At 41.0% G+C, this 12,536-nt stretch overlaps 1 long non-coding RNA gene across 2 annotated transcripts in view; it reads right to left on the bottom strand.

The window, feature by feature from the left end:
- LOC140726638 (uncharacterized) overlaps positions 1-12,536 on the bottom strand; it is a 61,797-nt gene that overhangs the window by 10,635 nt on the left and 38,626 nt on the right. For both annotated transcript variants that reach the window (XR_012098685.1, XR_012098686.1), the window contains exons 2-3: positions 1,220-1,393; positions 245-380 (exon numbers count right to left, since the gene is read on the bottom strand). This is a non-coding gene — a long non-coding RNA (uncharacterized lncRNA). The remainder of the gene's footprint in view (positions 1-244; positions 381-1,219; positions 1,394-12,536) is intronic.

Genomic DNA, 12,536 nt, shown 5'->3' with positions numbered 1-12,536 from the left:
CAGCCATACATGTTTGTGTCTTCCAACTCTTACTGGTCCAAACCAGTTAAAAGAGGCGACCCAGAAAAGAGTCTAACAAGATTACAGGTTGCTTCTTTGGTGGGTCTGGCATCTTACATAAAAAGCAGCTACTCACCTGAGAATAGTCTCAGGGTTAGCAGAGGGGGAACAAAGACAATTGGTTTGTCTGCTTCCCCTGACATTGATTCATCATATCCACTTCTCGACAAGTGTTTCACCTCACCTCCATTACTGATTCCTTTGATGAGAAGCTACTTTTTCTAATGAGTTGCTGCAGCTCCCTTGGAAATGTTTCTGTTTCTGTGGTATCTGGACATGATGTCTCTCCTGTGAGATGAATTAAGCATAACTGCATGTTTCTGTAATGAAAATATTTCAAAATTAATTTCTTCTTTTTCTTTCCTCATTCCACGGCAAGGCAAAGAAGGCACGATTACATATGTTAAACACCATCAGAACTATTTTATCTGGATTATGTAAAGACTACTCTTTAACAACTTCACTAAAATACAGAAGGAAAGAATACTTATCAATCAATCAATCAATCAATCAATCAGTGAATTGATCCAATAAAATGCCAGAGGGAACCCCAGGTGCCCAACAGTCTCTTTTAGTTTCTTTTTTCACTCCTTCTCTGTCTTATGTCAGTTTTATGTTAGCTTTTATTGTGACTCCATCCCAAAGCAAAATTCCAATTTGCACAAAATAGCCCCTTCTTATGCCCTTCCAAACTCCTACCCTAATGATTTTACATGGAGCAAAGTGCTATACCTTCTTAGCTCTCGGGACCTTCGGCCTCGGTACATAATTTAAAGACAGAAACAGGAGGTTTTGTAGAAAGGCATGCTTTTCACCATGTGTATCAGTGCTCCATTACGTACTCAAAACATTCCTACATTCCACATTGACAACATTTTGTTTTATAACCACCATTTTGTGTTATACACTTCTGCACATTCGAAGCATAAATGAAATATAGCTTCCGGAAAATTCAATTCTCTCCTGACACTCCACTCCTTGAATCTTCATTAGTACATTATAATAAAAGGAAAAGAATAAAACACTACATTAAACAGCAGGATTATCACAGTGAAGGTTCCATATGAGTAATAAATAATACAGCACAGGAGAAGCATGACAGTGTAACCACCTAAACTCTTGCTTAAAGCAGTAAGTTAGAGTAAAGCACACTACAAACCTAACCAATATTGGGATTATAGCAAGATGCAAAAGGATCCCAATGCAGGGGTTGTTGCATTGGAAGGTGTCTCCTCTTTTCACGTCAGAGTGCCGTCCTCATGCACAGCCAGGCAGTACTCTCTACCCAAAGGAGGGTCCATATCATAGACAGGATTAGTCCAACGCTCACATTCTGCCAAAACGAAAACAAACATATGTTGTCAGTCTTTCAGAACTTTCATGATTACTCTAATTTCATCAGTTTCTTCCTGTTTAAACACACTAAATTATTTTTCACTTGGACTGATACCCAAGAAGTGTTACTATCTCCGCTTGTCAGAATCTCCCCCTTGCAAACCGGAAAACTTAGTAAGCACATTCATACCTTCCCACACACTATAGGAACTATTTCTACAGGTCTGCTTCCTCCTCAGGTGCTAGGTTATGCTGCATTATTCAGATTTGGATTCAGACTCGAACATTGTGCCTTTGACTACTCCAGTGGACTCACAGATCTGTGGCTCTGGCCAACAGGGCTCGACTTCTGGACTTCCAATTCAAGCCCGGGCCTCGATCCTTCACATTGACCCCAGGACCTGCTGATCACTGAACGCCAGGCCTCAAATTCCAGTCTCACCAATGACGAGACCCTGAACAGGCCTCAAACTCTAGCCTCTCCAATTTACTTCAACCCAGGTGGTCATCGAACCTTGTTCCTCCTGTCCACATGGAACTCTTACTCTGGACCAGCTGACAACAGCTTTCATCCATGCTGGTCTGCTGGTCCAGTTTCCAGCCAGACATCCCACATCTGTATTGCTGGCTTTCAAATGTGGATCCTATCCTCTAATTCCTCCACATCCCTGTCTATAAATCCTAATCTGACCCCTAACTTTCCCCTCTATCCCCAGAATGATCCCCATGAACCCAAAAACAACACTAACAGCAACGAAAACGGAGTTAACCTCAATGGAGGTCACAGCTCAGCATCAAATGGTACTCGCAACTTGTAGTGGAGTCCTATGAGAATACCCCAGTCATGATTGGAAGATCGGGTCTCAAAGTGACCTCACTACCCTCTGTGGAGGTTTCTGTCTCCACTAATGCCCAGTAGCAGGCTTGCGATTGTCTTTCAAAAGCTGTGAAATATTCAGCTCTATCAGGACCAGAAGACTAGGAGAGCGTTCACTCCATTTTGTTCAGCCATGAACTCCACACGGCAGTGCACGGATACCTGTAACTGGAATGGCAACTCCGGTCACCGAGGGGCAAAATTCAGGGCCAGAGTCACTGCTTCTTTGGCAGCCATCGAGGATGTCTTGACCAGCGGCATCACCATCTGGTAGAGCAATTTCAAAGCATCTGACCACAAGGCCCGACGAAGGATTGCAAGGGCTACTGAGAGGATAATTGGGTTCTCTCTTCCACCCAGCAGGGATATTTATTAGGAGTGCTGCATACACAGGGTCCCTTAGCACGCATCCTACAATCCATTTGACCCCATACCATCAGGCAAGAAGAACCTTAGCATTAAGACAAGATCTGTTAGGATGGGACAGAGCTTCTTCCCCCGGCCCATAAGACTACTGAACTCCCTGCCAGCACCCAGGTCTCATCCCGTAGGAAGCACCAATAGTGTTATACTGTTTACTTTTTAACTTGTGTCGTAAGTGTATCTTATTTATTACTTTTTGTGTTGTGTGTGAGTTATATGTACTGTGCTGTGTACCTTAGTCCAGAGGAATATTGTTTCACTTGGTGATATACGTATTGAAGGACTTTAAACTAACAATGCACAGGATCACACAACCCTGCCTTACTAACTTCAAGATATTTATCAGTTGTCAGCTTGAAGTTTCAATTGAGTTTTCCTCCTCTATTGTGAATGGCGATTGATCTTGCAAATAGCACATTCAAACGTACAATTTACCACATGGTCTATATCTGTGATTGATAGGCAATTCTGTACAAAAATAGCAGTTTTATGTTCAGACTTCAGAACAGTGTGGGTTACAGGGGCCATGCTGTTCTCCTTGCACACAAGCAAAATAAAAATAAGTTTGAGTCATAAGTGTGCGTGTGTCCTGGCCCCAGTTATCCTCTTTTATTATTGGTGATGACAACATCATGGCAAAACTTGCATATGTCCAGGACAAAGAGACAGGCAGAAAAAATCATTGCAAACACTACCTACCCAGCAAACTGCTTTTCTAAAAATTAACCTGGAAAGAGCTAAAGGGCTTTTAAAACAAAAACTTCATGCCATCTTAAAAGTTTCTTACCCCAGGGAATTAATCGCATCAAACATTCTAATTAACTTTCCCACACCTTCTTACCTATCACCTCAGTCACTGCACTGTACCACTTTAAACCACTTTTTATAATGCCATTTACATTGTAAATACATGCTTTATGCATATTTTTCCTTATCCATACTATAACCTCTAAAGTTACAGCTCTATTTCAATCTTTGATGTCTCTTTTTTCCCTTTTCAAGGTTCTTTTGAAGACCCTGACCAGGAGTTACACTCTGACTTTGGTTCTCTGTGGGAAAGGGACCCGCTCTCAGGGCCTGACGACCGGCTGCTTTTTGATATATCAAGGACGCAGCCTGGAAGACTAGTGTTCCTTTGGAGTGCCAGATTTTCATGGCTCTAGAGACAGGCTGATTCTGTGAAACGTCACGGGAGAATACGGAATACTGGGAGCAGTGGGTTAGCTACTGACGGTTGTATGTTCGCAGAGCTGCACCTTCCTGAGGCCAACTCTCTGGGTGCAGAGCTCAGAAAAAGTGACGCAATAGTCTTTTAACATCGAAACTCAGCAAGTTGTTTGTTATGTCTCCCCTCTCGCTGTGAAATGGGGACATCTCTTTTCCCTTATTTGGGAGAGAGAAAAAGCCTGTGGGATGGGGGCATCATTCCCTTGCTGCTGTTTGTGCGTGGGAGGGAGACTGGGGGGGGGGCTTTGGGGTTCTAATGTTTAACTGTCATTTATTCCTTGGGCAGCTCCTCTGATTTTGTGGATGTTTGAGAAGAAAAAGAAATTCAGGATGTACATTGTATACATTTCTCTATTGAATCCTATTGAAATTTATTTCTATATAATTCTTTATTCTTATAATTGTTGAATGCTGAATTTTGTTGCATGTCACACCAACAATCCACAGCAAATTCCTAATGCAGTGGATTCTGGTTAATTGGGACACATCAGGTCCAGTACATTTTGGGCCAATTAAGCAGCTGACTCAATTAGCTGAAGTTTCATGGAAAGAGTTTAAAAGGTATAAAAAGCAAAATACCATTTAACTGTGTATTTAAATGAAGAACAGAACAACTTAGTATCAATACTACTACAGTATCATAAAACTGCGTATTAGGTTCTAATATTTATCAATGGAGGAATTGATCCAAAGTATGTTGCCATTTTCTTTTGATAGACTGCAAATGAACAAAACCAGCACAGACACTTAGTGTAGATAATGGACTGCCTCATACACTCCTTTCAACTATTGCATCCTCCAAATCTTCATCCTCATTGTAACATACGAGGTAAATTGTTGATACCTTTAAATTCTTTGTAGTTCCTAACTTGTTGAAGTGGTGAAGTTGTTTCATTTTCACTCCCAGCCATTTCTGGCATCTCCAAGCTGGAATGCTTGAAAACGCAGTGAGAAAAACAGTTCTGAACTGTCTTACTGCTTACTTGTCAAAAGCTATCAGTGACAGAAATTATTGTTTTTTGAACTCAAGTGCAGGCAACTGACACTATTTAAAAACTTCACTCTAAGCATGGCATAGTATCTAATGGCCATGCAAGTGCACATGACTGACGCTAGTTTAGAAACTGTTCAGCAACAGTCTCCTGCCTCAATGAAGCAGCATAGAATCCCAAATAAGCAAAGGGAACCCTGGATATTTTTTCAATTAGTTTTTGAACCTTGAACACTTCATTATTCCTTTTTTGTACTATTTATTTATTTTATAATTTATAGTAATTTTATGCCTTTGCACCATACTGCTGCCACAAAACAAATTTCATATATTTTAAGACAATGTTGATGAACCTGATTCTGATTCTTTTTATCTGGTTACTTCGTGAGAGTCAGAACAGAACAGTTAGGTGTGGTATGTTCCATGTCTAGTAGGCCCACAAACCTTTGTGTTTCTTGTTTATTGGGGGGTAGGGGTAGCCATTTCAGCTATCTTGTTTCATGCTTCAGCTGGGATCCCTTGATACCCTGAAATGCACTCACCGGATTCCTAAAAGTTGGATTGTCTGATTCAATCCTTGTACCTTCCATTATCCACTCATCCTCAGTCCTTCATGTGGCTTACCAGCACGTCCAGGGATTTGGCTACCCCCTCTTTGGTGAGTCTTCTAAACAAGAAGCCATTGATATAGCAGGCTGCCAGCACATCAGGCAAAAGCATACGTGCATCGAGGTCCCGTGCTATCAGAACATACCCCTGATGCAATCCGGTGAGGGTGTGCTGCCTGCCTTCCCTGTAAGGGCAAATTGATCCTGTGACCTGGATGATGAAGAAATGGAAACGAATGCATTGGCCACATCTATTACTGTGTACCACCACTTGTTCCCTTGTAGCATTCTTTCCACTAAAGTCTAGGTCGGCAGCAGTTAACAGAGTGGCGTGCTTATTTAGCCGACAAAAATCACCCCTCATTCTCCAGCTGCCAGGTGATTTCTTCAGTGGCCAAATAGAACTGTTATACATTATGGTGCGTGCCTGATCACACCTTGTTTTAATAGCTCTGCATAATGTCAGAGACCTATGCTATCCAGCTATCCCGCTATCCAGCCCTGCTTCACACAGACAACAGTGCTAGGTGGAGGTACTGTGAGAGGTTCCCACTTTGCAGTCCTTCTTCTTGTAAAGTTTAATGGCTGGTTGGCAGACCAGCATAAGGTGCATTACCACCTCTGACTGAAGTGCAACATGGAATAGATAGGCAGGAAGTATATGTACAAATTTCACACCTGCCAAAACATTTAAATAACGTCAAGAAGTCTAATACTTTTCCGAAAGCCAAATACACACTTATGTGTATACACACTTATACACACATAAATATACATTATGATGACACACTTTCCATGCTAAACTGAAGTTCTCAATTTAATAATTAGAAGTTTCCTTTTCACCTCAAAGGAACTGCAATCAAACAATACAAGCTGTACCATTTCTTGAGAAGTGCACTCCCTACAAGTGCCCATATCATGCATATTAATTCTGAACAAGGAATCATTCAACGTAGGATGTCCAATACACAAATGTGTAAGTATTACTTCTTCCCTCTTTTTATACATATCTCCCAGCTAAGTTCCCACCATCCTCTGAACTTTATATAAATGCCGTTCTCTAGAACATAGAACATTACAGCACAGAAACAGGCCTTTTGACCCTTCTTGGCTGTGCCGAACCATTTTTCTGCCTAGTCCCACTGACCTGCGCCAGGCCCATATCCCTCCGTACACCTCTCATCCATGTACCTGTCCAAGTTTTTCTTAAATGTTAAAAGTAAGCCCGCATTTACCACTTCATCTGGTAGCTTATTCCACACTCCCACCACTCTCTGTGTGAAGGAGCCCCCCCTTAATGTTCCTTTAAACTTTCCCCCCTTCACCCTTAACCCATGTCCTCTGGTTTTTTTCTCCCCTAGCCTCAGTGGAAAAAGCCTGCTTGCGTTCACTCTATCTATACCCATCATAATTTTATATACCTCTATCAAGTCTCTCCTCATTCTTCTACGCTCCAGGGAATAAAGTCCTAACCTATTCAACCTTTCTCTGTAACTCAGTTTCTCAAGTCCTGGCAACATCCTTGTAAACCTTCTCTGCACTCTTTCAACCTTATTAATATCCTTCCTGTAACTTGGTGACCAAAACTACACAATACTCCAAGTTCGGCCTCACCAGTGCCTTATACAACCTCACCATAACAGTCCTTATTCCTTAATACACCATAACATTTCATTTTGGAGAAAGGCTACAAATTCTTGCCTTTTAGTGCTGAAGTCTGATCAAATTTTTAACTGTGATGGTTCAATATAGCCATTTAATTGAAATGCATTTACCTGAGTTACATGGTGGGAAATACTTGTTTTCTTTTCTTCATCCCAATTTTGTTGCTGCAGTGATTGAATAGACTTTCTAAGTATGGCTTAATTATAGCTTTCACCGCCCCTTATTGCAAAGGAACCACTACATTTACATCCTCGATTTTAAGTGATTGTTTGGCTAGAATGTCTGCCACCTCATTTCCTTCAACCCCTACGTGGGCAGGAACCCATAAGAAATGTTTACACAGGCCTAGATCCTGCAGCCTCAACAAGCATTGTCCAATCTCATGAAGAATGTCTGGCCTACAATTTGAAATATATGTTTTAATAGATGAATGAGAACACAGAAATACATAATCTCCAACCCATTCCATGGCTAAAATGATAGCAACCATCTCAGATGTGAATACTGATACTTTAATCATCTTTTCTGAATTGTCACTGAAGCTTTGGAATATAAATAGAAACACCTGAGCAACCTGTCACTGGATGTTTTCAACCATCTGTATGGATATATAAGAGAGTGTAACATCCGCCTTGCATATATTGCTCAATTACCTGTGCCACTGATATACAGTCAAACTTCATCCTCATCTTTTTTTTGAAGGCTTAAATCAGCCATAGGAAAAGGGAAAAATCATGAAGGAGTGACAGAAAAGGGACTGTATTCCATATTAAACAACCCAAGATTCTGTGCCGTTCATTTCCCATCCATCCAAAACTGAAGACCTTATGAATACAGTGCTCCCAGCACAGCACTATTGTTGCCAATATTGGATGGCCAACTTCATGTCCTTTTCCATTAACCCAATAAACCATTGCTAACTGTAACCTGCATAGATCTAAAGGTACTTCAACCATTTCTACCAGTAATGCCAAAATTGGGGATGATTTATTAATACCACAGCATAATCTCAACGCTTAAGCTTGAACTTTATCTGGTAAGGCCGACCCGTAATCAAAGGCAGATATGATTAAGGCATATACATTTGCTTAAATGACCTCCTACTCATACCCCAATTACATCCAACTAAACACTTGACCACATTAAGTACCATTTTTACACTTATCTAGAATTTTATTGACATGCACCTCCCTTGTGTCCATCCACATAACTAGAAACCTTAATAGTGTCTCTTGTTTAAGAGGTTTACCACATAACTTGAGATCAATTTTCGGTGTAAAGCTTTTTTAGAAAAACAAATAACTTGAGCCTTTGCAACAGAAAATTTAAAACCCCACCAGCGTCCCCATTCCCCTACTTCATAAACAGATGCCTACATTTTTCTAACTATATAATTTATATTCCTGCCTCTCTTCCACGCTATGCTATTATCAGCATGTAACAATTTGGAAATGTCTGAGCCAATATTTAAGAAATTATCAATCATAATATTAAAAAGGAGTGGGCTACACACACTCCCCTGTAGAGCCCCATTCTCTATATCATACTCCATAGAGAATGTTATTCCTGCCTTAACTTTTATTTTCCTTTCACATAAAAAATCTTGAATCCAATCAAACATTATATCATCTATCCCTACCTTTTCACTCTGTTCAACCCTACAAAATGATCGGCTTTAGAATTTCAAATGCAAATTTTTCCTATTTAGTCTGCACTGTTTTCACTGTAACACATTCATCCCAATAATGTTTTCAAGTAACACAGCTATCAGTTTTTGGGCTTCCATCTGTGGTCCTGCCCCAATAACCAATCAAACCATTGTTTCTCATGCCTTTATTGTCAACTCCCCTACCCACATCAGAGACCCTTTTGCTGGTCAGGGTTTCCACTTATAACTGAGTATTCAGAGCTGTGTCTACAGAGCATTAACCCTTTATTCCCTTCATTCCACTGTAAAGTGATGGCTATGTAAGGTCTCAAGTCCCCCCAGGCTGAGAGACTTTATTGTTCTAACTGCCTGGGGACCCTTACCAGATCCGAATGTGAGAGTTGAGGAGCACTAGGCCACAGTAAATCAGTCCCGTTACCCTGTTATCAATCATTCTCTCTACCATGCACTCCATTTCACCCCATGGGAGGGACACTAGGTTCAACTTTCTCACCTGTGCAGTGGTGTTTGCATGATGGTGTTCCCATGGGAAACCCATCAATCTCTGCCTTTGCCACTCCTGCGTTGAAAAGGGCCAGAAATATTTCTTCAGGAGTTAATCAGGGGTTATTGACTACATTATCCTTATTGTCTGCCAAACTTCCTTTCGATTGCAGAGTTCTGACTTCCACTTTTCCAAAATCAATATACCATAGACCCTCCAGTATGTTCCATACCTCCCTCAAGAATACCCCATTGGTGGTGCTAACACAGCCAACAGGACTCTATTCAGGCTGACTGCCACATGGTGAATTAAACTATCAGTGGCCCCTGGGTGAGTATCTCCTCATCGAGATCATCTCACCTTATTCCCTGGTAAATCTCAATATGAGAGCCTCAGATTGGAGTGCCATGATTCCCTCATCTACAGTATGTGCCTCCCAATCTATTGAAGAGGGATAAAGCCTCAGTACTGTGCATGGGATTTGTGCAAGAATATCCATGGGGACACCATCATCACATTGCCCCTGGTAATTAATACTGCTTTGTACAGAGCCCAGCAAGATCAATAAGGCCATATCCTTATTCACCTATTTGCAAAGTAATGACCATAACTAGGATGCATATCAGCTCTCCAACACATGGGAGGACAACACACAATGTGTTAACCATCACTCCAAAACTATGTCCATCTCTCCTGGTACACTAAACTCAGTTCTCTCTATGGATATGTCCTGTTGTTTGTGAAACATTGTGCAGAATTCTACTGAATATGCCGATTATATATATCGAAAATATTTTAAAATTCATTCCTTTTTCTTTCCTGATTCAGGAGCAAGAGGTATTTTCAAACAAAGAAGGAACTATACAGGTGTTAGAGCTTATAAAAAAAAGATTGGTATTATATAAAGGCTATTCATAAACCACCTCACCAAAATACAAAGGAAAGAATACTTATCTATCAATCAATCAATTGATTTCATTCAATGCCAGAGGAAGTCCAGGTATCCAACAGTTTACTCTCCCTCTGCCTTGTGTTAGTCTCTCTTAGCATTGGCCACAACTTCAGCCTAGAGCAAGATTCCAATTTGCACAAAGAAATATTCTCTTTTAACAAACTTTAAAACCCCTACCGTACTACTTTTCCATGGTACTAGGTGATGTACCTTCTTACCTCTCATTGCCTTCATCCTAAGCACATAAGGACTGAGACAGCAGGTTTTGCAAAAATAAGCATATTTTTCACAGTTATCTACTCTTAAGTCTATGTATCAGTACTCTACTATCTTCTCAAAGTATTCCCATATTGCAGGTTGACACCATTTTGTCTAATAATAACCTGACTGGAGAGAGAACATGTCTTCTGTGCAAAGGGTGACTGAGCTAGGGTTTTTATCTTTGGAGTGAAGGAGTCTGAGAGATGACTTGATAGAGGTGTATAAGATTATAGGAGGCATAGATCGAGTGGACAGCCAGTGTCTTCCCAGTGCAGAAATGGCTAATACCAGAGAACATACTCAAGTGAGTACAGGAAAGTTAAAAGGGGATGTCAGAGATAGATTTATTTTCTTACTCAGAGCGGCAAATGCTTGGAATGCATTGCCAGGTGTGGTGACAGAGGCAGATACATTAAGGACATTTAAGAGACTCTTAGATAGGCATGTGGATGAAAGAAAAATAGAGGCTATAGGTTATGTAGGAGTGAGGGGTTAGATTGATCATGAAGTAGGTTTATGTAGGTCAGCACTACTTGGTGGACTGAAAGGCTTGTGCTTTGCTGAACCGCTATGTTCCATGTTCTGCTTAGACTCTCCAGATCTCTTCTGGCACTGAGGTGATCTGTACAAACAGATTGTGTCTGAACTGGAGAGAGGTGGAGGAAAACAATATTCTTACGGGGAGGTTTGCTCATGCTACTCAGTAAGGTATGAGTCTGGCAGGGAGATGGGACTCAATGTAGTAGTGTATCGGATGAAATAAATACAAAGCAAGCAAGTACACTTGGCTGGGGGAGGATGGAGTGTGAAAGGCCCAATCGGCTAAACTGCAATTGCTTTTATACAAGAAACCTCACAGTCAAGGCAAATAAACTTAGAACATGGATCAGCACATGGGATTATGACATTACCTGCTGTTAGTGAAACAAGATTGAGGGCTGAGAAGGACTGACAGCTCAATGCTCCAGGGTTCCAATTCTTCCAGAGAGACGCAGGTGGAGGTAAGAAAGGAGGGGACTTGTATTTTTGTATAGGGAGAACATCATGGCAGTACTTAGTCAGGATCTCCGGAGGTGAACATCCAACAAGGCCATAGATAGAACTTAGAAATAAAAACAGGGGCAGGAAATCACTGGTGAGGTTATACTGTAGGCCTCCTCAACTTGCAGTGGGAATTAGAGGAGCATATACAGTGGCAGGCAGAAGCTTGGGCACCCCTGGTCAAAATTTCTCTTACTGTGAATAGCTAAGCAAGTAAAATATTACCTGATTTCCAAAAAGGCATAAAGTTAAATATGACACATTTCTTTAACATTTTAAGCAAGATTACTTTTTTATTTCCATCATTTACAGTTTCAAAATAACAAAAAAGCAAAAGGGCCCGAAGCAAAGGTTTCTGGCTTTCTGTAGCCAGTTAAGAGTATTTCAATTCCTGTTTGGGGGATTTTTGCCCATTCTTCATTGCAAAAGGCTTCTACTTCTGTGAGATTCTTGGGCCATCTTGCATGCACTGCTCTTTTGAGGTCTATCCACAGATTTTTGATGATGTTTAGGTCAGGGGAGGGCCATGGCAAAACCTTCAGCTTGCACCTCTTGAGGTAGTCCATTGTGGATTTTGAGGTGTGTTTAGGATCATTATCCCGTTGTAGAAGCCATCCTCTTTTCATCTTTAGCTTTTTTACAGACAGTGTGATGTTTGCTTCCAGAATTTGCAGGTATTTAATTGAATTCATTCTTCCCTCTACCAGTGAAATGGTCCCCATGCCACTGGCTGCAACACAAACCCAAAGCATGATCAATCCACCCCGTGCTTAACAGTTGGAGAGGTGTTCTTTTCATGAAATTCTTCAACTATTTTTCTCCAAACATACCTTTGATCATTGCGGCCAAAAAGTTCTATTTTAACTTCATCAGTCCACAGGACTTGTTTCCAAAGTGCATCAGCCTTGTTTAGATGTTCCTTTGCAAACCTCTGATGCTGAAT

This window comes from Hemitrygon akajei, chromosome 4, assembly GCF_048418815.1.
Source record: "Hemitrygon akajei chromosome 4, sHemAka1.3, whole genome shotgun sequence".
NCBI lineage: Eukaryota > Metazoa > Chordata > Chondrichthyes > Myliobatiformes > Dasyatidae > Hemitrygon > Hemitrygon akajei.
This window is presented reverse-complemented; position numbering and strand designations above follow the sequence as displayed.